The sequence below is a fragment of the Bos javanicus genome, chromosome 28 (genome assembly GCF_032452875.1).
Source record: "Bos javanicus breed banteng chromosome 28, ARS-OSU_banteng_1.0, whole genome shotgun sequence".
In the NCBI taxonomy this organism is placed as follows: domain Eukaryota; kingdom Metazoa; phylum Chordata; class Mammalia; order Artiodactyla; family Bovidae; genus Bos; species Bos javanicus.
This window is the reverse complement of record NC_083895.1, coordinates 37,051,467-37,076,854: the sequence shown is the minus strand read 5'-3', so window position 1 is coordinate 37,076,854 and position 25,388 is coordinate 37,051,467. Positions and strand designations below refer to the sequence as shown.

Below are 25,388 nucleotides of genomic sequence, written 5' to 3'. Positions count from 1 at the left end.
TTGATGTCAGCAAGAGAGCGATAGTTTCTGATCTCTCTGATCTTGAGACCTGGAGGCAGAGGAAGTTGATGTGTAAAGAAGGGAAAGAGGTGAGGATGGGCAGAAAGAGGCAGAAGACAGACTGCCTCTGCTGGCCAGTCCTTCTAAAGGCAATTCAGAATTCTCTTCTCAGAAAAAAAAAAAAAAAAAAGCCTCCCTTGGGCTCAACTAGATTCAGTTGTTTGTCTTCAGTTCAGTTCAGTTCAGTTCAGTCGCTCAGTTGTTTCCGGCTCTTTGCAACCCCATGAACGGCAGCATGCCAGGCCTCCCTGTCCATCACAACTCCCGGAGTTCACCAAAACCCATGTCCATCGAGTCGGTAATACCATCCAGCCATCTCATCCTCTGTCGTCCCCTTATCCTCCTGCCCCCATTCTTTCCCAGCATCAGGGTCTTTTCAAATGAGTCAGCTCCTCACATCAGGTGGCCAAAGTATTGGAGTTTCAGCTTCAACACCAGTCCTTCCAAATAACATTCAGGACTGATCTCCTTTTGGATGGACTGGTTGGATCTCCTTGCAGTTCAAGGGACTCTCAAGAGTCTTCTCCAACACCACAGTTCAAAAGCATCAATTCTTCGGCGCTCAGCTTTCCTTATAGTCCAACTCTCACATCCATACATAACCACTGGAAAAAACCTTAGCTTTGACTAGATGAACCTTTGTTGGCAAAGTAATGTCTCTGCTTTTGAATATGCTATCTAGGTTGGTCATAACTTTCCTTCCATGGAGTAAGCGTCTTTTACTTTCATGGCTGCAATCACCATCTGCAGTGATTTTGGAGCCCAGAAAAATAAAGTCCGACACTGTTTCCACTGTTTCCCCATCTGTTTGCCATGAAGTGATGGGACCGGATGCCATGATCTTAGTTTCTGAATGTCAAGCTTTAAGCCAACATTTTCACTCTCCTCTTTCACTTTCATCAAGAGGCTCTTTGGTTCTTCTTCACTTTCTGCCATAAGGGTGGTGTCATGTGCATATCTGAGGTTATTGATATTTCTCCCGGCAATCTTGATTCCAGCTTGTGCTTCCTCCAGCCCAGCTTTTCTCGTGATATACTCTGCATATAAGTTAATATGTGATAAAAACAGTCTGCTCTAAACTCCCTTGATGAAAATAACCAGGCATGGCCTTGGTCTGAAGAGCTGTGTACTGAAGAGCTGTTTGCTCACTACTATTTATATTTCAAATACCATCAGGAATTGAGGATGTTTTCAGTAATAGGAGAAAGATCTTAGCTGAAGACTGAGCTGCATGCATGCTGTTGAGAGGTGTGGCTTTGTTTTCAGACATGCTGTCCCATATACATACTGTGGCTGCAAGTGTGTTGGAAAGACAAGTGGGGCTTGGGGGTCCTATTCTGAAAGGACCAGAGAGGTCAGTCCTCCTGGTCCCTGGGAACAAAGGAAAGAGTGGCTGCTTTCCTGTCTGGAAGAGGGGTATTCATCACCCCTTTCCATGAACCTGTGGATCCTTCAGGCCTCATTCCAATTTCTGAAGTACAGATGTCGTTTAAATTTTTCTTTGCAGTGTGTTCAGTCACCCACTTGGGTCTGACTCTTTGCAACCCCATGGCCTGCAGCACACCAGGTCTCCCTGTCCCTCACCATCTCCCGAAATTTGTCCAAGTTCAAGTCCATTGCATCGGTGATGCCATCTCATCCTCTGAAGCCCTTGTCTCCTTCTGCCTTCAATCTTTCCCAGCATCAGGGACTTTTCCATAGAGTTGGCCATTTGCATCAGATGACCAAAGTACTGGAGCTTCATCATCAGTCCCTCCAATGAGTATTTAGGGTTGATTTCCCTTAAGATTGACTGGTTTGATTTCCTTGCTGTCCCAGGGACTTCCAGGAGTCTTTTCTAGCACCACAGTTTGAAGGTATCAATTCTTTGGCATTTTGCTTCTTTATGGTCCAGCTTTCACAACTGTTCATGACCACTGGGACAACCATAGACTTGACTATATGGACCTTGTTGGCAGAGTAATGTCTCTGCTTTTCAGCACACTGTCTATGCTTGTCATAGCTATCCTGCTAAGAATAAATCATCTTCTGATTTCATGGCTGCAGTCATCATTTGCAGTGATCTTAGAGCCCAAGAAGAGGAAATCTGTCACTAGTTCCACCTTTTCCCCTTATTTGCCATGAAATAATGGAGTTGGATGCCATGATTTTAGTTTTTGGGTTTTTTAAATATTTAGTTTTAAGCTGGCTCTTTCACTCTCTTCCTTCACTCTCATCAAGAAGCTCTTTAGTTCCTCTTTGCTTTCTGCCAATAGAGTGGTATCATCCGCATATCTGAAGTAGCGATGTTTCTCCCACCTATCTTGAATCCAGCTAGTAACTCATCCAGCCCAGTATTTCTCACGGTGTGGTCAGTGTGTAGGTTAAACAAACAAGGGAACAGCAGTTCGCCCTGTTGTACTCCTTTCTCAACCTTGAACCAATCAGTTTTTCCACACAGGGTTCTGACTGTTGCTTCTTGACCAGTGTACAGGTTTCTCAGGAGACAGGTAAGATGGTCTGGTATGCTCATCTCTTTAAGAGCTTTTCACAGTTTGTTATGATCCACACAGTCAAAGGCTTTAGCGTAGTTGATGAAACAGAGGTAGATGTCTTCCTGGAATTCCCTTGCTTTCTGTATGATCCAGCGAAAGTTGGCAATATGATCTCTGGTTCCTCTTCCTTTTCTAAACCCTGCTTGGGCATCTGGAAGTTCTTGGTTCACACAATGCTAAAGACTGGCATGCAAAATTTTAACCATGATCTTCCTAGCATGGAAGATGAGTGCAATTGTCCAACATTAGTACATTCTTTATTACTACTCTTCTTGGGAATTGGGGTGAGGATTGACTTTTTCCAGTTCTGTGGCTATTGCTGGGTCTTCTAGATTTGCTAATATGTTGAATGCAGCACCTTGATGGCATTATCCTTAAGGGTTTTGAATAGCTCTGCTGGAATTCTTTGCAGTAATGTGTCAATAAAATCAAGTAAATATACAGAGGCCTATGGTCAAAAACTTACAAGCCAAAAGTGTAAGTTCTGGGGTCTGATGGCCTTTTACATGACTGAGTTGTAGCAACAGTGCTCCTGATCTCAGAGGGAGAGCAGTGAGCGCTCCTGAAGAGATATCTAGTTCTCTGCCCAAGGATGGAACCTGAGTGGACTGGATGAAACCCCAGGAATCCTAGTCAACACACCACCAGGAACTAGAGGCTGGAAGCAAAGTGACTCTGGCTCTATCCCCCATTTGAAAGCAAGAATGTTTAAAGGAGGCAAAAACCACAACGTTTATTATTAGAGACACAGCACAATGCATGGCAGAGCACACTGAGAAGCAGGTTGTTTATTTAAGACAGAAGAAGGCAGAAATACGCCCCCAGATAAAAAGGGTATGGGCATCCTCTCTAATGAGGAGGAGGCATGCAGTAAGTCAGAGCTAAGCAGAGACACACACCCGAGGTGGAGTGTGGGAGTCCCGAATGAGAGGAAGAGCAGTAAATATGTGACATAAATTAACTTATATAGGACAGTCCTTGCAGATCATTATTTACCTTTGGCCAATTACCTTGTTAATTTCTTCACACCTGACTGGTCCATAGACCCTCAAAAGGTGCATGTGAAACTGTTTTATAAGATAGATGCCAGCACAGAACCTGTGGGTACAAGTCCACTTATTATGGGGTGGGGCCTCTCTCTTTTCGACCCCCAATAACTGTTCCTGCGCATGTGTAGACAAGGAAGTCCTTGTTGAACTCAGAAGAGGGCTCCTTATCTCTTTACTTTAGCAGAGCTCAGCTTTGGCCACTAGCTTTGTCCTTGGAGTTCTGGGTGTGAACAAAGCTCGATTTTACTCGACTTGACAAACACCAGAGGTCCAGCCCAGAGGCACCCTGTCTCCTATGTCACTACCTATGCAGGTTCCCTTCCTCTCAGTGTCTTGGATTCCATGTCTGTAAAATGAGAAGGATTTGCCTAGATTGTCTCTAAGGCAGAGTGAAGATGAACATTCCTTGAACTTCAAGGCAGGAAGAGGTTGAGGGATGAATCTGAACATGGCTGGACACCCTCTCTGCCTGAAACTTTAGAAGGGATTAGGACTGTGCAGATGGTACATTCTCTGATGAGGCATCCATAGTCACATTGTCATGGGAAGAAAGAAATCCTGGATGGTCACGGGTGAGGGGAGTCTGCTGGGTATAAGCCCACTCAACCTGGCCAGAGAAGTTGGTGCTTCCCTGCCAGCAAGAGGCAGCCACGATGATCTCCAAGCCCCAGGGCTACAGCTTGCCTTAATGAGAGGAATCTGGGGTATGGGGAGAGGTCTGAACAGGGCTCTACCTGGGGGAGACATCAGTAGAAAGAATTCGAAACCATGGCAGAGAATGAGCCCAAGCCTAGAGTGAGTGCAAGGAGGGAAGGGAGCCAGAGCTGAGGTGCCTGCTCCTCTCTGTGGGAGTCCAGGAGAGGAGGAGATATTAGTGAAAGAGGCTGAAGGATGAAAAGATTGAAGGCAGGAGAGGAAAGGGAAGGAGGTAGCAGTGACCAGTGGGGTCAAATGGAGTCCACGTTTGGCAGAGGTGGAGGGCTAGACATCTGCCTTGTTGAAAAGGAGACACTGGATTTTGCACAGGGGCATCTTGGAGACCTCCGTTTAGTCCTTGCCCCTGAGTCGCAGGCTGCCCCCCCTTTTTTGTGACAAATCTTCCAGATGTGAAGCCAGTTTCAAACTTTATTCTGATGGAGGAGTTACATAGGAGGCCTGCCTTGTGGATTCATCCCATGGCTCAATTGGGAAGCCCTGAGCAGCAGAGGGTCAATGTTTTATTGGGATGTTGGCAGCTCACAGCTCTGGGCACTGCCCCTTCCCTGGGGTGGGTGGGGGAGCTCAAAACTCGCAGATCACAAGGAGTTGCTCACTGCAGGGTACGTCATTCCACTTGCCGTCAGGAGAGATATCCACACAGTTCTCTGGTTGTCCCTCATCACTGTTGTTGGGCTCCCCATTGGCCCAGTTGGAATAGACCAGTATTTTCCCAGTGGGGTAGGTGAACTTCCCCTCTGTGGAGATGTCATTCATGCTCAGGTAAGCATTCTTTTTCTGGGCTCTGACCACCTGTGTCACGGCCTCATTCTCAGCTGCAGAGTGTGGGAAGGCCAGCTGTTCCTGATGCTCTGAACCCAAATATGATATTACAGCACCTGCCATCTTGAAGATCTTCGCCACGACACTCCGGGCATCAGGGAAGAGCACCGCTAGGGGAAGAGGAGAATCAGGCTAGGGATGTGCAGCAGCTAGACCTTGTGCTTCAACTGGAGTCCCCAGATCCCACGAGGGTACCAGGGCACCAGATAGCACAAAAGCAAGGCACTTAGCTCTCAAGCATCCATCATGCAAGAGGTGAGGACCCTGGAATTCAGGTGCTTATGCAAGAAGCCCAAAGTCACCCAACTCTCAAATGTAGATGAGGATCAGACCTTGGAGGTGACACTAAAGCTCCCACATGCACTTTCTGTTCTTCCCCGTGCTGTTCACGAGAATCCAGCATTTTAATTACTGTGTAAATAGGAAGGACATTGGCAGGGAAATGACACTGTAGAGTCCAGGGCAGTTCCTGAGAGTGTGGAAAACACCAAACAGGTGGCTCACTCTCACCCTTGCATGATGACTGGGCATGAGGAGTTGTCTGAGTGGTTCTGTGCTGTGTGAAGGGGTGAGGAGAAAGGGGAGGACAGAGGTGCATCTGATAGCAGCCAAGTGCTGACCTCTGCACTGGGGGCTGTCCAGTGTTGGCTTCCATATGCTCGCAGATGAACCTATGGCCAGTCAGCCTCCCTGGACCACTGAGCAGGGGATGACAGCATCTGAGAGCTCTATGTGGGGGCAGGAGGGCAGGGTGGGATCAGCTTTGGAGAGAGCCCTGTCTGGGCTTCAGAAAGTCATGTGTTCAGCCCTACCCTGGCAATGACAGCCCAGGTGACAAGGGAAAGTCATTTCTCTTTTCAGAGTCTAATCCCTTATTTCTAAGGAAAAGGTACACTGCAAAACAGCATCCCTGATGTGACGTGTTACGTATCTCTTTTTATTCCATCCCATCCACACCCCTCTGACTTCCAGGGTCTGCATGGAAATCTTCTGGGCTCCTAACAGGGCTCACTGGACTGGTTCTGAACCCAGGCTGCACCCTAACCCACTGCCCTTTTCCTCTGATTACTTCAACAAGCAATCGGAGACCAGATTTTCCACGTAGTCGGATGGTGCCCAGACAGCCCCGGACAAGGTCAGTGCAAGCTTGTGTGCCATGATTGGTTTATGTCCCATGCATCTGGGTGTGGGTGTGTGTGTGCATGCGTGAATACATCCGTGTGTCCATCTGAAGGTACATGGGCTGACTCAAGGTCCATCAGGATGGGTGTGCATATGTCTGCATGTGTGTTCATGTATGTAGGTGGTGTGGACTGAGTGATGGTGTTTACATACACACAGGTGGCCAGCACATATGCCCAAGTTCACCTTTGTTTATATAAGTCTGCATAAAGGGTTAGTTTTTAAGTTGTGCCCAACTCTTTTTGATCCCATGTACTGAAGTCCACCAGGGACTTCTGTCCATGAGATTTTCCAGGCTAGGATATTGGAGTGGTTTGCCATTTCCATTCCAGGGGATATTCCCGACCCAGAGATCAAACCCAGGTCTCCTGCAATGCAGGCAGATTCTTTACCAGCTGAGCTACCAGGGAATGAGGTAGTAAATAGATATGTAAATATGATTGTGCAAGAAGGAAGACATAAACTGCTGAGAATTCTCATCCCACTACTTCAGTACTTAGTTGGCTTGAGTTCTTAGGAGCCAACCCTATGTCTCACCCAATCAGGCCCCTTTATGCTCTACTCCTTCAGAAAACTCTCCTTTTCTTGGATCAGTCAGGTTTGATAAGTGATGTGCATTCAAAGCTGTCATCAGGGAGAGGAGAGAAGGAGGAGGGGTAGTTGATGGAGTGTCTCAAAGATGCAGGGCACTCAGGTGTGTGCTCTAGGAGGCCTTAGCCTGATTAGGATCCAGGCTTAGGGAAGAACCTCTGCTTTAAACTCCACAAGAGGTGCAGGAGAGTCCAGCATTGGCCAGAGACTGGAGGTAGCCTATTCCTTCCAGACCCAGGGACATCTTTAGGGTAAGATACTTGGTGGCCACACACCAAGGATTGGTCGCCAGCAGCCTTGAACCCCACGGGCAGCATCCCACCCCCGCTCTCAGGGTCATGTCTGGATTCTCTGCTTCCCTAGGCTGTGCAGCTTCTTCTCTGGGCATTTGGACACTTGGCCCCACAGATGGAAGAAAAGTATCCTGGTTTGGGTGACCCCTTGTCTGTCATAGGAACCTGCCCAGGGTAGGCTGTGGTGAAGGTCTGCTGAACTGGTGACATGGACCGCATCCTCCTCCTTGTCCTGTGCATCTACTTGAGCTTCTGGAGCACGTGGGGGTACAGCTCTGTCCCAAACTTGTCCTTAGACCCGCTCCTGCCCAAGGTCTAGGTCCAGTCCCAGCAAGTCCAATTTAGACCCAGCCAAGAGAACTACAAGCCAAGCCTAGACTAAGTCTGAGGCCCACGCTCATGGCCTGGCAAGAGTCAGGTCCAGGAACTCACCTTTCTTATACTGAGAGAAGGCATTTTGGAAGCATTGCAGCTGTCTGTCTAAGATTGTCACCCGCTGCCTGAGAGCATTGACCTCTGAAGGAGAGAGACGCCAAGTGAAGACAGATCCAGAACAGCCTAGGGTCACTCAGAGCCCAGGCCTCAAGGGAAGAGAGTCCAGGAGGAGACTCAAGTTGGGGGTGGGGTAAGGAGGTGGAATAGAGGTAGGAAGCCCACCTTTGCTGACCTAGCTGGCCTCTGTGTCCACGGGATTTCCTGGGGTTCTCTTGTGAACAGTATCCCTGACAGGTCCCTTGCCTCACTGACAGTGAACCAGATGTCATTTAAATTCCAAATTCTAGGAATCTGAAAGCACTTCCTTTTGCATTGCAGAGGATGGTATGGTTGTAGGAGAGGAATACACAATTATTTCCCATCCATTAAATTATTGATGTTCAAGGTTATCTGATGAACTGGAGAGGGAGGTTAGCTTGTCATAAAGATCAGATAGAAAATCTGCTCAGGTATTCCTCCAGCGAGTCACAGAGGCTAAGACCAGAGTCCACCTCACCATACACCCTGTCAGCTTTTCCTGCTTGACCCCCACCTGTAAATGGGTTACCTGAGAGGAGAGCTGAGCTGAATAAGGCCTCCTCCCTGCCCCAAACCCTAATGAGGCTCCCAAGGCTTCCTTACCTGCAAGCCCACTCTCCCCCTTTGCTCCTCTTTCTCCGGGATTACCTCTGTCCCCCTTCAGTCCTGGGGGGCCTCTGGCACCTGAAGGGCCCTGTGGACCTATAGCTCCAGCAGGCCCTGGATAAGAGAAGTAGAAATGGGTGAGTGCTGAACATATATTTTAGCATTTTCGTGCTCCGCCCCCCCAACCGCCCCCAACCTCCACACATGGACTTCTTTTCCCCAAGCAGCACACCCTCCCACATACAAATGTTCCTCTGTGCCTGGATCCTCTTCTTGCATCCTCTCTATACACTGACTGTCCCATAAACTAACAACCAGCCTTCCCAAATACAACCAGTCCCTGCTACTCTCAGCACGTTCTCCCTGGAGACAGACAGTTCCCAAAACCCAACACTGGCTCTCTCCCTGAAATGCCAGCTCTGACATGATGGCTGGTGGGGGTAGGCACAAGGGAATATGAGCCCAGCCCCATATCCATTGCTCACCTGCTTCCCCAGCACGTCCAGGGGCTCCAGTCTCCCCGGGGGCACCTCTCTCTCCTTTGAGACCTGCGGGGCCTCGGAAGCCCTGCATGCCTGGGGCACCCACTCCTCCTGAGGATGGAACACATTGGAGAAACATGGCTGAGAGTGCGCTCAGCAGGTACCATTTCTTCAGCAGTGCAGCTTGTCACCCACAGCTCCAGGTGAGAGAGCGACCTGGGAGACTGCTCCTGACTGCTTGGTCTCCTCTAGCAAATTCAGTCAGTGTGGGAATGTGGAGAGGCCCAGGCCAGGCCTACCAGGCATAGAGGTTCCAGGCTTTTCCAGGCACTGTGCACATACCCTGGTCCCCACCAGGGCTGCCAATGTCACCCCTCCCTTCCCCCTCCCTCACCCACCACATACCACCCTCCTACCTTTGGGCCCAGTCTCTCCTTTGGGGCCTCGTGTGCCTGGAGGTCCCATGCTCCCCTGCCTCCCTGAGGGGCCCTGTCTTCCAGCTGATCCAGGAATACCAGGAGGCCCTGGGAAAAACGACCAGCCCAGTCAGTGACACTGAATCTCCTCGGAACGGAGTGCATAAAAGATGGGGCCGTAGTAGAAGTCAGACAGGCAGCCTCCTCCTAAAGATGTTGCCCTCACTCTCCACCCTCCCCAGGAGCTGCAGTCTTCCCTGAGATAACCCAGTGCCACCTTGAGAATGACCTTCCTCTTCCTGGGGTAGAATCTGTGCACACCTAGTGCCATGGCCTAGCGGCAGCATGCCATCTACAGACACCTGCATTCCATGCCAAGCTGCTCACCAGGTGGTCCAGGGTCTCCCTTTGGTCTGGGTTCTCCAGCAGAGCCATTGTCCCCTTTCGGCCCTATGGGGCCAGCTGGTCCAGGCCTCCGTGCTCATCCTGCAGGTCTGGGTGAACCTGTGGGCACAGACGAGATGGACATAAAGCTGATCCTGGCCCAGGAGGAGCCACCTGCCTGCAGGGTCAGGGCCTTGGCGTTCTTTCAGGGTTCTGTAGGGTGTAGACACTGCCCTTCCAGGTGACTGGTCCAGTGGCTATCAAGAAATGCATATCCACATCCCCATTTTACATGTGAAGAAACAGGCTTGCTGAATTGGAGGCAGATCCAAACCAAGACTCACCTGGCTTTGCATACAATGCACCTGCCCCTGCCCCAAGGCCACGGTATTTATGGCAGTTAAGTCTGTCAGCTTTTACCCTGGACCATGAACTCCCTGCCCTCCCCCCTCCCCAGAACCAAAGTTTATGGCAGAAATGACACCTGACACTTACTACCAAAGAAATAGAAATCAAAAGCACAAAGAGCTGTCACCTCACACCTCTCAGAATGGCTATTATCAGACAGCAAATAGGAAGTGCTGGAGAAGTAGAGAAAAGGAAAGCTTTGTGCAGTAGGGATGCAAATGGAACAGCCACTATGGAGACAGCATGGAGGTTTCTCAGAAAGTTAAAACTAGAGCTACCGTAGAATCCATCAATTCCCCTTCTGAGCATTTAACTAAAGAAAATGAAAACACTAACCTGAAAAGACATATGTACCCCCAAGTTAATTGCAGCGTCATTCATGGTAGCCCAGACATGGATGCAGCCTAGAGCCCAAGTATCTATGGACGGATGAATGGATGTAGAAAATGCAGGGTGCATATACAATGGAACATTATTCAGCCATAAAAGAGAATGAAATCTTGCTATTTGCAGCAACACTGGTGAACCTTGAAGGCACTATGTTTAGTGGAATAAGTCACAGGGAAGGGCGGTACCATACGATCTCACTTATATGTGAAATCTAAGAAAACAAATAGAAACAACATACTCACAATACAGAGAACAGATTTGTGGTTGCTAGAGGTGGGTTTGAGAAGTGGGCAGAATGGATAGAAATCTTCAAAAGGTACTAGGGTCCAGTTTAAAAACAATTGAGTCCCAGGATATAATGTACAGCGAAGTTCTATAGTTAGTAATCCTGGGTTGCATGCTTGAACATTGCTGAGCAAGCAGATCTTAAAAGTTCGCATCACACATAAATCGTTAACTATGTGTGTTGATGACTTATTGTGACAATCATTGCACAATATATGCAAATATGAATTCATTATGATGTACATCTGATTCTAATATATTATAGATCAATTTTATTTAATATAAAGAAGAGAAAAAACTATGTAACATGCTTTTAAAATTATGGAAGATAGATGATATTATTGTGTATTATTAAGTGATAAAAGTAAGTTATAAACACTATTTAATATGATTCCATTTCTTCAACATGTCCACGCATGTCTCAGGCATGTGCACATGTAACACACATTGAAAAAACCACAAGAAGAGCATAGACAAGTGTTAGTTGTTCTTTCTAAGGAGCACAATTGAGGCAATTTTAATTTCCATCTTCTTGTATTTAGTGATCATATACTAATTTGCTTTGGAAAAATGACCAAACATTTAAAAAAATCACATTACCTTAAGAAGGCTGCCTAAGTTTGAAATTATAAGAGATTTGCCTTCAAAGACTAAAGGGAGAAATGCCTATTGATTCAAGAATTATACACTCAATTCTGTGAATTTGGTTATTCTTTTTTCATTGAGATGTAATTCATATAATATAAAAATTACTTTTTTTTTTTTTTTTTACTGTGCTGTGTAGTTTGCAGGCTCTCAGTTTCCCAATCAGGGATTGAACCTGAGGCCTGGCAGTGAGAGCACCGAATCCTAACCTCTGGATTCCAGGAATTACCTGTAATTAATCATCTAAAGTGTACAATTCAGGGGCATTTAGAACATTGACATAATTGTACAACTACCACTACTCTTTAGTTCAAGACTATTTGATTAATCCCAGAGAAAAGCTCATACCCATACTCCCTCCCTGCCTCCTCCTAAGCCCTGGCTACCTCTATGCAGCTGCCTGTCTCTGTTAGCTATTCTGTATATTTTATATAAATACATACAATATATGACCCTTTGTGTCTGCCTCTTTAAACTAGGAGTGACATTCTTGAGTCTCATCCAATTTGTAGCACATTACCAGTACTTCGTTCCAATCTATGGATGAGAAATGTTCTATAGTATGAATACAATATATTTTCTTTATTCATTCACCTCAGATAAATGTTGATAGACACTTGGGTTGTTTCCATCTTTTGACTGTTGTGAGTAAGCATTCGTGTGCAAAAAGACAACAAAAGAAATCTGTCAGTTACTACTAACTTGTTCATTCACGTATTTGTTCATTTCCTCATTATTTCATTTCTCTGTTCACTGAGAATCTCTCTGTGGAACATGGCTTTCTGCCTAGCACTGAGCAGGAAGTAAATGTCAGCACCAGGTCCTGGTCTGCAAGGAATTTGTCACTGAAGTTTAAACTGTGAGGCACAGGTAATGAGTGAAGAAAACAGCTTCTGAGATGTCCCTTGTCCATCCCAGCACCCTCAACCCATGGACACATACGTACTCATAGGGAACAGGACTTCAAGGCTGAAGAGGATTCAGAGCCCTGGAGAGGAGAGGTGACATTTCAGATCTGGAAACCACTCCCCCAGGGTAAGAAGGGCCAGTCTTGCCCGGGCCAAGAATGTGCAGGTAGAGGGAGACTGGGGTATTTGATGGGTGATGAGAGTGTCTGTGCTGGACATTGGGTCCTGCTCTTAGCTCCAATTCTCACTAGGCAATCAATGGGAGCCCGGAGGATAGGCCCCACATCCCAGACCCCCTGGTGCACGGTGCTCAGGCAGAGACACCTGGTCCCTGGCTGAGCCTCTCCTGGGCTCCCCCCTGGCTGGGGAGGGCAGCAGGTACCTTGGAAGCAAGTCACTCCTTAGAAGGGAGAATTAGAGGTTGCCATCCTTGTGTACAAACCATGGCAGCCATGAGAGCAGGGAGGTAGAAGAAGGGATACTTTTCAATACAGGGCCCCTCGGGGAGCTAGAGAGAGTTGGCATCTTGAATACCACCCCTCCTCTGAGATCACTTCTAGGAGGCCTGCTCTAGCCCCAGCCCATTCATGTTGGAAGCTACTTTCTTTCTAAAAGACAGACAGATATTGTCTCTTACCCTACAAATCCTGGGGATGTTATGTATTCTTTTCAGCTTTAATCTGGTTCATGTATTTCCTCTCCAATCAAAACACAAACTCCAGAAAGATAAAAGAACTCAGTTGATCCCCCATCACCCTGGCCCAGGGCCATGGTGGTCCCCTCGTCCTTGTCGCTGGTTCATCAAATTCTCACTTCTTGTCAGTAAAAACCAGATCTTCTCCTGTGGGGCAGTGTTTCCAGAAAATTCCCTTAATAATCAGTACATTTGGAAACCTCAGGCGAATTCAGCTGGTTGGGACAGCAGAAGAATAAAAGTTTATCTTGAAGACCCAACAAAGAAATGAAGCCTTGGCTCAATTCTCTGTCACTGGTGGTTGATATTATTCTCATCTACAGATGATTAAACTGAAACTTACGACAGTCATCAGTTCAAAAATATTTGATATTCTGCAGAGGCAACATTTAATACGAATGAACAACAGTTAAGTTTTGGAGTGTATGTACTCAGTCGCATCTGACTCTTTGTGGATTGTAGCCTGACAGATTCCTCTGTCCATGATATTCTCCAGGCAATAACAGAGTGAGTTGCCATTTTCTATCCAGGGGATTGTCCCAACCATGGGATCAAACCTACATCTCCTACGTCTCCCACATGAGTGTACTAAGTCACTTCAGTCGTGTGCAACCCAGTGGCCCAAAGCCTGCCAAGCTCCTCTGTCCACGGGATTCTCCAAGCAAGAATACAGGAGAGGGTTGCTATGCCCTCCTCCAGGGGATCTTTCTGACCCAGGGATCGAAACTGCATCTCTTACATCTCCTTCTTTGGGAGTCAGGTTTTTTACCACTAGCACCACCTGGGAATCCCAAAGAGTTCTGGAGCAGAGGATCCAAATACCACTTGCTCACTCATTGTTTGTACATTCTTGGGGTGGTTAGGGTCAGAAGATCCTAGGGGAGAAATCAGGACAGGTGGTTATGGACCTGGGGATTTGGGCAAGCCAGTCTTTGCCAACCAGTAAAGCCATGTTTTAGGTGCACTGAAAATCTGGGGGATTCCTCCCATCTTGGGAAGACCATCTTCAAGGTTTCCACAGCAGAAGATTCAGAGTTTTGGGGTTGGTTACAATTCCAGTGCCCACCCCTTCCCATCAGGGCAAGCCCATGGTCCCAGCTCTACCTGGATCTCCCTTCTCCCCCCGGGGGCCTTCTCTCCCATCTTGTCCATCACGACCAGGCAAGCTACCCTCCAGGGGGCTACACATAACCAGGGTACAGGTGTTGGCCAGTGTTTTCTGGGAATAGATCATTATTTCTGCTCCCAGGGATCTCCAGGGCTGTGTGAGCAGGAGCAGCACGGAGAGAGGAAGGAGAAGCATGTCCTAGGCAGACGAACAGAAAGAGGCGGTGCTCTTAGTCCAAGGACAAGGCTTAGGGCTGGCCCAGCTCCTGGAGGTCAGGAGAAGCCCTTCCCCCATCTCCTCTCCCATCCTCTGAGGCAAGAGTAGCAGGGCTCCAAAAGCAGTTTCGGGAAAGTTAGGATAAGGTCTGGCCAGAGAGGACATGAGTGGACCAGCTGGGCCTCTGACCTGGTCTGCCAGCAGCATGAATCTACTGTCAGATGGTCTGTGTCATCCCTTTTGGGGCTTGTCATCCCTGTCAGGGGCACTTTGGCCAGGATGTAGAATGCCTCACTGAGGCCATTATCACACCAGGAGGGACTCACTGAGGGCCGTTGGGTGCGACCCTTCCCTCTCTGGGTCTCTTTATCCCTTTTTATACCAGTGAGTCGGTTGCTTTACCTCTTACAATGCTGGCTTGTTTCCTAGTTGCTGTCACTTGCTGCTCTGGACAGACTAGTACTGGAATCTGCAGTGCTATCTGAAAAAAAAAAAAAAAGAAAGAAAGCCAGAGGGATAATGCTTGGTAAGCTCTGTCCTGAGCACAGAAAGGTGCATGACTGCTTATTTTTCAGGATTTGTCATTCCTGGGCTCCACCAGGAAAGTTCCTGGTACACCTAGAGTCCTGCCCAGACCTCCTAAGAGGACTTGGGACAGGGGCCTCTTGGTAGAGAGGACGTGTGAGACGGGTGCCATCAGGGGGAAGCTGGCTTCAGAGGAGGAAAGCCGATGTCCAGTAGAGTTTCTGGTTACCATCAGAAAGGGACTCAGGAGCTAAGTGAGATCAGGGTGCAGGACGTGGGTCACTCCCAGTGTTGGGCTTCTTTCCTCTCTCAGAGAGAAACTGTAATGTTTAGAGCATGGAAAAGAATCATGGGAGTTGCAGAGGCCTGGAAGAAAGCCCGAGGGACCGTGCAAAGGACCGAGGATTGCCAAGCAGGCTGATGTAGTGGGAGGGAAGGGGTTTCCTAAGCAGAGAAGTGCCTCCTTCCAAGAGGATGATGAATTGCATTTACCCTGGGGACTTCCAGACAATGGCATCAGACATCTGGTTGGATGTCACATTCAACTCTCCCCCTCTCCCTGTCCTGGAAAGACATCTCCCACCAAACAAAGGGAGAAGAGTAAAGAGCACCCCTTATTGCCTCATTTGCTCCCACCACCAGCACTGAACCTCCTAGAGTGGAAGATCTACACACACCCTGCCGCCTTCAACCACCCACATAGGCAAGGAGATATTCACTGGATATTGGAAAACAAATTAAGAGGCAAGGACAGAGATACTCACAATTGCTTCCTGTAAGGGTCCAGAATATCCAAGCATGTTAGAGTTCCTGGGTAAGCATTGGCCCTTTATATCTGCCCTATAACTTGACCCTCAGCCCCAGTTTCCCGAGAATTCTCTTCAGGAAGTAGGGTAATTTCCTTATTATTGACTCACTCAATTTCATCCCCACCTGAGCTCAGGTGTCCACCTGGGTTCTGGACACCTGCCACTAATGTTGACAGGACTAAACACACATTAGAGTCCAAAGAGCACCCTCAGCCCAGGATCTCATGGGTACCCCACTTCAGCCTTGTAAGTAAAATGGCAGCATCGGTGTCTGTATTTCATGATGTCCAGGGGTCCAAGGTCCAGAGAAGAACAGTAAGTTGTACAGCGATCTACAACTCTTGCAAAAGCAGCCTTCCTCTGCAGAGTCCAAGAGCTAGCACCCTGCGGCCACTTCTCTTCCACCTTCATCTCAACATTACTGCTCAGACACTAGGAAAGAGCTGGGAGCTGCTTGGCCAATCTGAGCAGAAGTGGGGCAGGTGAAGGGCTGCTGAGGCAACAGCCTGTGGGAGACAGCATCTCGTCGAGCTGCCATCTGGCAGGGGTCACTCTTTTGCTTTCTGCTGTCAATCTAGGACAACTCTCCACTTGCCTCAGGATGGCTTTCTATGCTCTCTGTTCATCCCCTGCCCAACCCTTATTCACTCACTGCTGCTGCTGCTGCTGCTAAGTCACTTTAGTCGTGTCCGACTCTGTGCGACCCCATAGACGCACATGACTATCCAATTCTCTTAATTATAGGGTTTAACGGCAACTGCCTACATGCTTGCTGCCCCAGACACTGGTTTCCCTGGTAACTGATGAACAAACTGACGTCAGCTCTCTGTTAGACTGGTAGGCTCCTCCCTCAAGCGGTGAAGAGTGCCTCCACGTCCTTCCTGCTCTCTGCTGAACATGGTATGCTGTTGCGCTAGGACCCTTCTTTTCTGGACACGTAAGATTTCCTATCTAATAAGCCATGGACGTCTTTGTCCCTGTCTCCCAGCTCTTGCTTCAGTCTCAAGGCTCGGCATCAACACGCGTGCACAGCTGCAGGGTGAAGCCCCAAAATTGGTGAGTCAGCCAGAAAGCTACAGAAAATCCCGTGAGTGCAGAGATGTTGGAGAATGAGGACAGGAAGGGAAAGTTGTGAGGATAATCCCGGGGTTCATTTCCCTAGCATGTGGGTTCCTGTGAGAGATATCTTTCTCTTCCATTAAACTGATGACATCCTATTAACCTCAGTTTCTTTCCAGTTTATAAGTAGCAGCCTAGGCTTGTGCCTCACCTGACTGCCTGGGGAGGGCTTGTGATACTGGCAAAACACAAGAGCCTTTCTGGTTTTATTGTTTTCTACAAAATACAAACATACCCCTGACCCACCACCCCTAAACAATTACAGGCTTTAGAGACACTAAGTGGGACAGCTTGTGAATTGGCCATGGTCGGTTACCATGAAGGGTTGGTTAGGACCGGTGGCAATGGCGAAATAAAAAGAGTACCCTCTGGGCTTCTGGTCCCAGGTGTGGGAGGCGGCAGAGCAGGGATATAGTGTCAAGGAACACAGCTCTATGCAGCCTACATGCTTTACAACAAACAGGTGGAAGCTGCTACAGTGGGCCTACTCAAGTTGCTGAGCAATGCAAAAAAACACCGCTTTAGTGGCCATGAAGTTCAGGAATGAGCTGATAAAAATGCCATACCCAGACTTTTCCACCTGTCCTACAGCCCTACTGCTGCCAGGCTAATAGAAGGACGAGTGGACTGAGTAAGCAACAACAGATACAGGAAACCCACTGTCTCAACCTGTGAACCAAGAGGCTAGCTTAAGTCACAGAGCTTTTCATTAAATATTCCAAGAGCAGTCAGCACAGGGCGTACCTACATCGTGTTAACCCAGAGCAAACTCTTCAACATCATCGGAGTTCAACTGTTGATCACCCAAATATCATTGACAGCTAACGATCAGGAGAATAACTCACTTTTGTCCTTGCCACAGGATCTACGCCCAGGGGAACATTCTGTAAGTGGCTCTGGGACTGAAACTGGTATGGATGTCCCAGGTGTTTTGGGTTTGCAGCCCTGTAGGGATTAGGAATAAGGGACTTAAAGATTTCATCTGCACCCACATAAAATAACTAAGAAATTAATCTAGGTCCCCTACTAGAAAAGGCACCATTATATTAACCTTGTGTTCTCTTATACCCCTCCAGTGTTTTTTGACACTGGCTGGAGTGGACTGAGTTTGGACAGAGTAATGGTACTCTAGCCAGGACAAAAAACGTAGTCAGGGGTGTTATTATGTCAGAATGCTGTGACTGCTTGTATTTTGCTTACTGGTCATGATCTTCCCTGCGCTGAGTCTGTTAGACATCTTACATTTCATGTCTAGTCTGAGTGGTAAGGAATCTATTTGCAGACATGGCAATAGTGACCTCATTCCGTAATGAATCTGATGGTGGGTCTAACAGTGATATGCTGTTGTTATCCTCAGGAATTCCATGAAAATTGACCTGATAAATGGCTGTCTCCAAAGATTGCCTGTTCTTTGGACTCTCAGTACTCGCAGCTGTGGTTGTCTGTATTGCATTTGTGGTATCTGACTGCGGTGCACCTTTATATACCTGAGGCCGGGAATACTGTGGAAGAGGGGTGGACCTAGATAGTAAGGGTCATAGGTCATGCAGGTTATGTGGGGATGGAGTGTATGGTCAGCCCATTTGAGATGCTGTTCCCTTGCTTTTACTACATCTCCCTGCTCGACCAGTCCCTGCTCCACTCACAGGACTGCTCAATCCTAGTTTATACATTGCTTAATTAATAACCACCTACATGCTGGCTGCTGCTCTAGCTGCAGGTTTCCCTGGTAACAGATAAGCCCAGCTGACATCAACTCCCCCTGTAAATGGTAGGGGGACACATTGACACTTCTCCCCAGTGCCAAAAATTGCTGCCATTTCCTAGCTGCTATAAACATTGGCACATCACTCTAGGATAATGTGTTTCGAACATGTAAGATGCCCTGTCCAATAACCATTGATGTCTTTGTTGCGGTCTCTCCCCCTTGCTTCAGTCTTAGGGCAGGGCCTCTACAAGGCATGAAGGCCTGTGAGGTCCAGCCCAACAGCAGTGGGCAGGTTGCTTTTGTTTTGGTCTCTGGGAACTGTCAGGGGAGGTCTCCCAGACCTGCTTCACCAGAGCATTTATAGACCCATTCTGCTCTGTTCTGGGTGCTGAGCTCTTTGCTTCTGAAACCATAACACAGGCAGGAAAAAGGAAACATGGACATCAGAAGAAGTAAGATTCCAGCTGTTTCCCTCCTAACCTGTCAGGCAGAGGGCAATGTCTCTGAGGTCAAATCTTGGGGGTTTGATTTATACCTTTCATCTGATCACTGTATACTAGGTACAAATTCAGAGCAACTGTCCACACCTGGCTAGGAGTGGCTTGTCCATTGGTTGGCTAGAATGGAGGGCTCTTCATATACTATTGCCTTTATTGTCCTTTCATTTCCTTGAAGTTGATGTCTTAGTAGCTCCCATTTGTTGATTCTTAGCTCAAATAGTAATCTTCCTTCCCTTCACTACCCAGAGTACTCAAGTCCTCAGGTATACAGGCATTCCTTAAAACATTTCTCCCTCTGCTAAGAGCTGGGATCCAAATGAAAAATCACTTTCTGTGGCTCAGATGCCTTTCTTGGTTTTAGACATGGATTGAAATCCATGCCTTCAGTTCATGTGCCCACTTATATGACTATAAGCTCATCTCTTATGGACAGATGTTCAGACATAAGCAGCCACCAAGTCCAGATGAAAAGCACCTGAGTTTGAATCAACACTCTTCCTGCAGGCTGTATCAGAGAAGCACTTTTCTGATGAGACTGAATTTCCTTTCTCTCCATGCAGAACAGAAGGGTCTTGCAAGCCAGTTGAAGCAGGATCATAGGTTTTTGGGTACAAATGACTCTTTCATTTGTATCCAAAGAGACTAACTGCTAAGTCTGCTAAGTTGCTTCAGTCATGTCTGACTTGCAAGCCAGTTGAAGCAGGATCATAGGTTTTTGGATACAAATGACTCTTTCATTTGTATCCAAAGAGACTAACTGCTAAGTCTGCTAAGTCACTTCAGTCATGTCCGATTCTGTGTGACCCCATAGATGGCAGCCCACCAGGCTCCCTGGTCTCTGGGATTCTCCAGGCCAGAAAACTGGAGTGGGTTGCCATTTCCTTCTCCAAAGCATGAAAGAGAAAAGTGAAAGTGAAGTTGCTCCGTCATGTCCGACTCTTAGTGACCTCATGGACTGCAGCCTACCAGGCTCCTCCATCCATGGGATTTTCCGGGCAAGAGTACTGGAGTGGGTTGCCATTGCCTTCTCCAAAAGAGACTAAGATATACCCCAAATCACTATCTTCCTACCTTTTGGAGAACAGTTCTCATCTAGGTATAATTGTGTCTCAATCCCCACCAAGGATAAGGTCAAACACCTGAGATGATTAGGTTATCCCAAGGGGTAGGAGAGGGTGGATTTGTGGAAGGTGGATTTGGGGCCCTAGGGCCCTCAAGCACAAGATCCTAGTTACTTCTGTTTCATAATCACTTACTTCAGAACTTACGAGAGAGATGTTCAGCATAGGTGTGTCTTGGAGATAAGGAATAAAGGAATAAATCACATGCCCACCCAGCCCAACCCCTAATTATTTTATGGACTTTCCTTCTTGACCATCCATTCAAATGAGCCTGTACCACACAACCACTTAAGGCCACATGTATTCCCAAGGGATGATAAATAACTACTAGGATTTGAGTAAATGCTCTCTCGTACATCCCAAAGGGAATCAGGAGAATCATGTCTTCTTGAGAGTTTAAGAATGGGTTGGTATAAAGGTACAAAGAACCCCCAACAACTGGTGGCTCAGTGGTTAGGATTCCTGGGTTTCACAGCTGTGGCCTGGGTTCAGTTCCTGGTCAGGGAGCTGAGAGCCCATAAGCAACATGGTAAAGCCAAAAAAGAAAAACAAGTTTTCTCCCCAGTGTACCCTCAGTTTGATGTCCCTGTGACCCATAGCTTATTGGTTTCTTTCTTTTGTTTTTGGCCATGGAGCAAGGTATGGGGGATCCTAGTTCCTGACCAACAATGGAACCCATATTTCCTGCATTGCAAGCAGGAAGTCTTAACCACTGTACCACCAGGGAAGCTCCCCCAAAGAATATTGGGTACTATCTGTTTGTTCAGTTGTCTCTCAGTTGTGTCTGACTCTTTGTGACCCCTTGGACTCCAGCACGCCATACCACCCTGTCCGTCACCAACTCCCAGAGTCTACTCAAACTCATGCCTGTTGAGTTCGTGGTGCCATCCAACCATCTCATCTCTGTCGTCCCCTTCTCCTCCCGCCTTCAATCTTTCCCAACATCAGGGTCTTTTCTTTTCTTTTTTTTTTTATGTTTCAGCTGATTTTTTTTTATTTAAAAAAATTTTTTTAATATAAATTTATTTTAATTGGAGGTTAATTACTTTACAATATTGTATTGGTTTTGCATACATCAACATGAATCCGCCACAGGTATACATGTGTTCCCCATCCTGAACACCCCTCCCTCCTCCTTCCCCATACCATCTCTCTGGGTCATCACAGTGCACCAGTCAAGCATCCAATATCATGCATCAAACCTGGACTGGTGATTCATTTCATATATGATATTATACATGTTTCAATGCTGTTCTCCCAAATCATCCCACCCTCTCCCTCTCCCACAGAGTCGAAAAGACTGTTCTATACATCAGTGTCTCTTTTGCTGTCTCGCATACAGGGTTATCGTTACCATCTTTCTAAATTCCATTTATATCCGTTAGTATACTGTATTGGTGATTTTCTGGCTTTCTTCACTCTATATAATAGGCTCCAGTTTCATCCACCTCATTAGAACTGATTCAAATAAATTATTTTTAATGGCTGAGTAATACTCCATTGTGTATATGTACCACTGCTTTCTTATCCATTCATCTGCTGATGGACATCTAGGTTGCTTTCATGTCCTGGTTATTATAAACAGTGCTGCGATGAACACTGGGGTACATGTATCTCAATTCTGGTTTCCTCGGTGTGTATGCCCAGCAGTGGGATTGCTGGGCCATAAGGCAGTTATATTTCCAGTATTTTAAGGAATCTCCGCACTGTTCTCCATAGTGGTTGTACTAGTTTGAATTACCACCAACAGTGTAAGAGGGTTCCCTTTTCTTCACACCCTCTCCAGCATTTATTGCTTGTAGACTTTTGGATAGCAGCCATTCTAACTGGCATGAAATGGTACCTCATTGTAGTTTTGATTTGCATTTCTTTGATAATGAGTGTTGTTGAGCATCTTTGAATGTGTTTGTTAGCCATTTGTATGTCTTCTTTGGAGAAATGTCTATTTAGTTCTTTGGCCCATTTTTTGATTGGGTCGTTTATTTTTCTGGAATTGAGCTGTAGAAGTTGCTTGTATATTTTTGAGATTAGTTGTTTGTCAGTTGCTTCATTTACTATTATTTTCTCCCATTCTGAAGGCTGTCTTTTTTCACTTTGATTATAGTTTCCTTTGTGGTGAAGAAGCTTTTAAGTTTAATTACATCCCATTTGTTTATTTTTGCTTTTATTTCCAATATTTTGGGAGGTGGGTCAAAGAGGATCCTGCTGTGATTTATGTCAGAGAGTGTTTTCCCTATGTTCTCCTCTAGGAGTTTTATAGTTTCTGGTGTTACGTTTAGATCTTTAATCCATTTTGAGTTTATTTATGTATATGGTGTTAGAAAGCATTCTAGTTTCATTCTTTTACAAGTGGTTGACCAGTTTTCCCTGCACCACTTGTTATAGAGATTGTTTTTAATCCATTGTATATTCTTGCTTCCTTTGTCAAAGATAAGGTGTCCATAGGTGCGTGGATTTATCTCTGGGCTTTCTATTTTGTTCCATTGATCTATATTTCTGTCTTTGTGCCAGTACCATACTGTCTTGATGACTGTGGCTTTGTAGTAGAGCCTGAAGTCAGGCATTTTGATTCCTCCAGTTCCATTCTTCTTTCTCAAGATTGCTTTGGCTATTTGAGGTTTTTTGTATCTCCATACAAATTGTGAAATTATTTGTTCTAGCTCTGTGAAAAATATTGTTGGTAGCTTGATAGGGATTGCATTGGATATATAGATTGCTTTGGGTAGTATACTCATTTTCACTATATTTATTCTTCCAATCCATGAACATGGTATATTTCTCCATCTATCAGTGTCCTCTTTGATTCCTTTCACCAGTGTTTTACAGTTTGCTATTTATAGGTCTTTAGTTTCTTTAGGTAGATATATTCCTATGTATTTTATTCTTTTTGTTGCAATGGTGAATGGAATTTTTTCCTTAATTTCTCATTATTAGTGTATAGGAATGCAAGGGATTTCTGTGTGTTGATTTTATATCCTGCAACTTTACTATATTCATTGATTAGCTCTAGTAATTTTCTGGTGGAGTCTTTAGGGTTTTCTATGTAGAGGATCATGTCCTCTGCAAAGAGTGAGAGTTTTACTTCTTCTTTTCTAATTTGTATTCCTTTTATTTCTTTTTCTGCTCTGATTGCTGTGGCCAAAACTTCCAAAACTATGTTGAATAGTAGTGGTGAAAGTGGGCACACTTGTCTTGTTCCTGACTTTAGAGGAAATGTTTTTAATTTTTCACCATTTAAGATAATGTTTGCTGTGGGTTTATCATATATAGCTTTTATTATGTTGAAGTATGTTCCTTATATTCCTGCTTTCTGGAGAGTATTTATCATAAATGGATGTTGAATTTTGTCAAAGGCTTTCTCTGCATCTATTGAGATAATCGTATGGTTTTTATTTTTCAATTTGTTAATGTGGTGTATTACATTGATTGATTTGTGGATATTGAAGAATCCTTGCATCCCTGGGATAAAGCCAATTGGTCATGGTGTATGATCTTTTTAGGGTCTTTTCTAATGAGTCAGTTCTTCACCTTAGATGGCCTAAGTTTGGAGTTTCACCTTCACCATCAGTCCTTCTGATGAATAATCAAGACGAGTTTTCTTTAGGATGGACTGGTTGGATCCCCTTGCAGTCCAAGGGACTCTCAAGATTCTTCTCCAACACTGCAGTTCAAAAGCATCAATTCTTCAGTGCTCATCTTTCTTTATAATCCAACTCTCACAACCATACATGACTACTGGAAAAACCATAGCTTTGACTAGATTGACCTTTGTTGGCAAAGCAATGTCTCTTCTTTTTAATATGCTGTCTAGGTTGGTCATAACTTTTCTTCCAAGCAGCAAGCATCTTTTAATTTCATGGCTGCAGTTACCATATGCAGTGATTTTGGAGCCCATAAATATAAAGTCAGCCACTGTTTCCACTGTTTCCCCATCCATTTGCCATGAAGTGATGGGGCCATATCTTAGTTTTCTGAATGTTGAGTTTTAAGCCAACTTTTTCACTTTCTTCTTTCACTTTCATCAAGAGGCTCTTTAGTTCTTTGCTTTTTGGCCATAAGTGTGGTTTCATCTGCATATCTCAGGTTATTGATATTTCTCCTGGCAGTCTTGATCCAGCTTGTGCTTCATCCAGTCCAGCATTTCTCATGATGTACTCTGCATGTAAGTTAAATAAGCAGGGTGACAATATACAGCCTTGACAAAATCCTTTCCCAATCTGGAACCAGTCTGTTGTTCTATGTCCTGTTCTAAGTGTTGTTTCTTGACCTACATACAGATTTCTCAGGAGACAGGTCAAGTGGTCTGGGATTCCCATCTCTTTAAGAATTGGGTACTACAACATTTGTTAAAAACCTGATCTCTAATATGTTGCTTTACTTTATTTGTTGGTAGCCTGAATATGGCTCCCTCTAGATTAACTATTTTCTTTCTAGCTGTCTCTTTGATCACTAGATACATTATTTGTTTTCCTCTTTTACATGAAGCATTCCATTCAAAATTATTCTTCTAGTCCGTAAGCTGTCCTGTGTCAAAACCATCTGAAACAGTAGTGCAAAAAAGGAATCCTGGTCTGAAACTCGAAATATGGGTATTATTTTATCCACAGTCCACATAGTATATACTGTTCATTATTCTCTAGTGTTGACTATAGTCATCAAGGACAACATCCTATAATCAAATTGTCCCTGTTGCTTACATTCTCTACAATGTCCTCATGTGACTTCATTTTCTACTTTGAGATGAATATACAATACGGGTCCCTTCCCCATGAGTGAATGCACCAAACCAAGTTTTCCTCCATTGGTAGAAGATAGAGACATATTTATTTTTATTTAATCCTTCACATTGTATGATATAACATGCAAAAATTGTTTAGCAAAATATTTGATATAAAATATTGATTCAAAATTGCTACCCCAGATTATCTCTTCACCTTGATTCTGAGAGATAATGAAAGAGAAATTCAAGCATACTTGGATTCTAGTTTCTGGAATGCAAAAATTTCTTTTTTTGTTTTCTACATTGAAATATACTTGACATACAGCATTGTATATATTTCAAATGTACAACATATTAGTTTGATATATTTATATATTGTAATATGATTGCCATTGTAGTGATAATTAGCACCTCTGTCATAAAACAGTTATAATTTCTTTTTAGTGGATGGAATATTAGGTTCTAGTCTCTTAGTTTCATTACAATAGGATATTGTCTCTATTCACTAGGTATTTGATCTCTAGGACATATTTACTACCTGTTGCAAGTTTGTACACTTAAAAAACATATTCTAACCCTTCTC

The 25,388-nt window shown here is 45.5% G+C and overlaps 1 pseudogene; it reads right to left on the bottom strand.

The window, feature by feature from the left end:
* Positions 1–4,761: 4,761 nt before the first annotated feature.
* On the bottom strand, positions 4,762–14,282 carry LOC133240687 (conglutinin-like; annotated as a pseudogene).
* Positions 14,283–25,388: the final 11,106 nt, after the last annotated feature.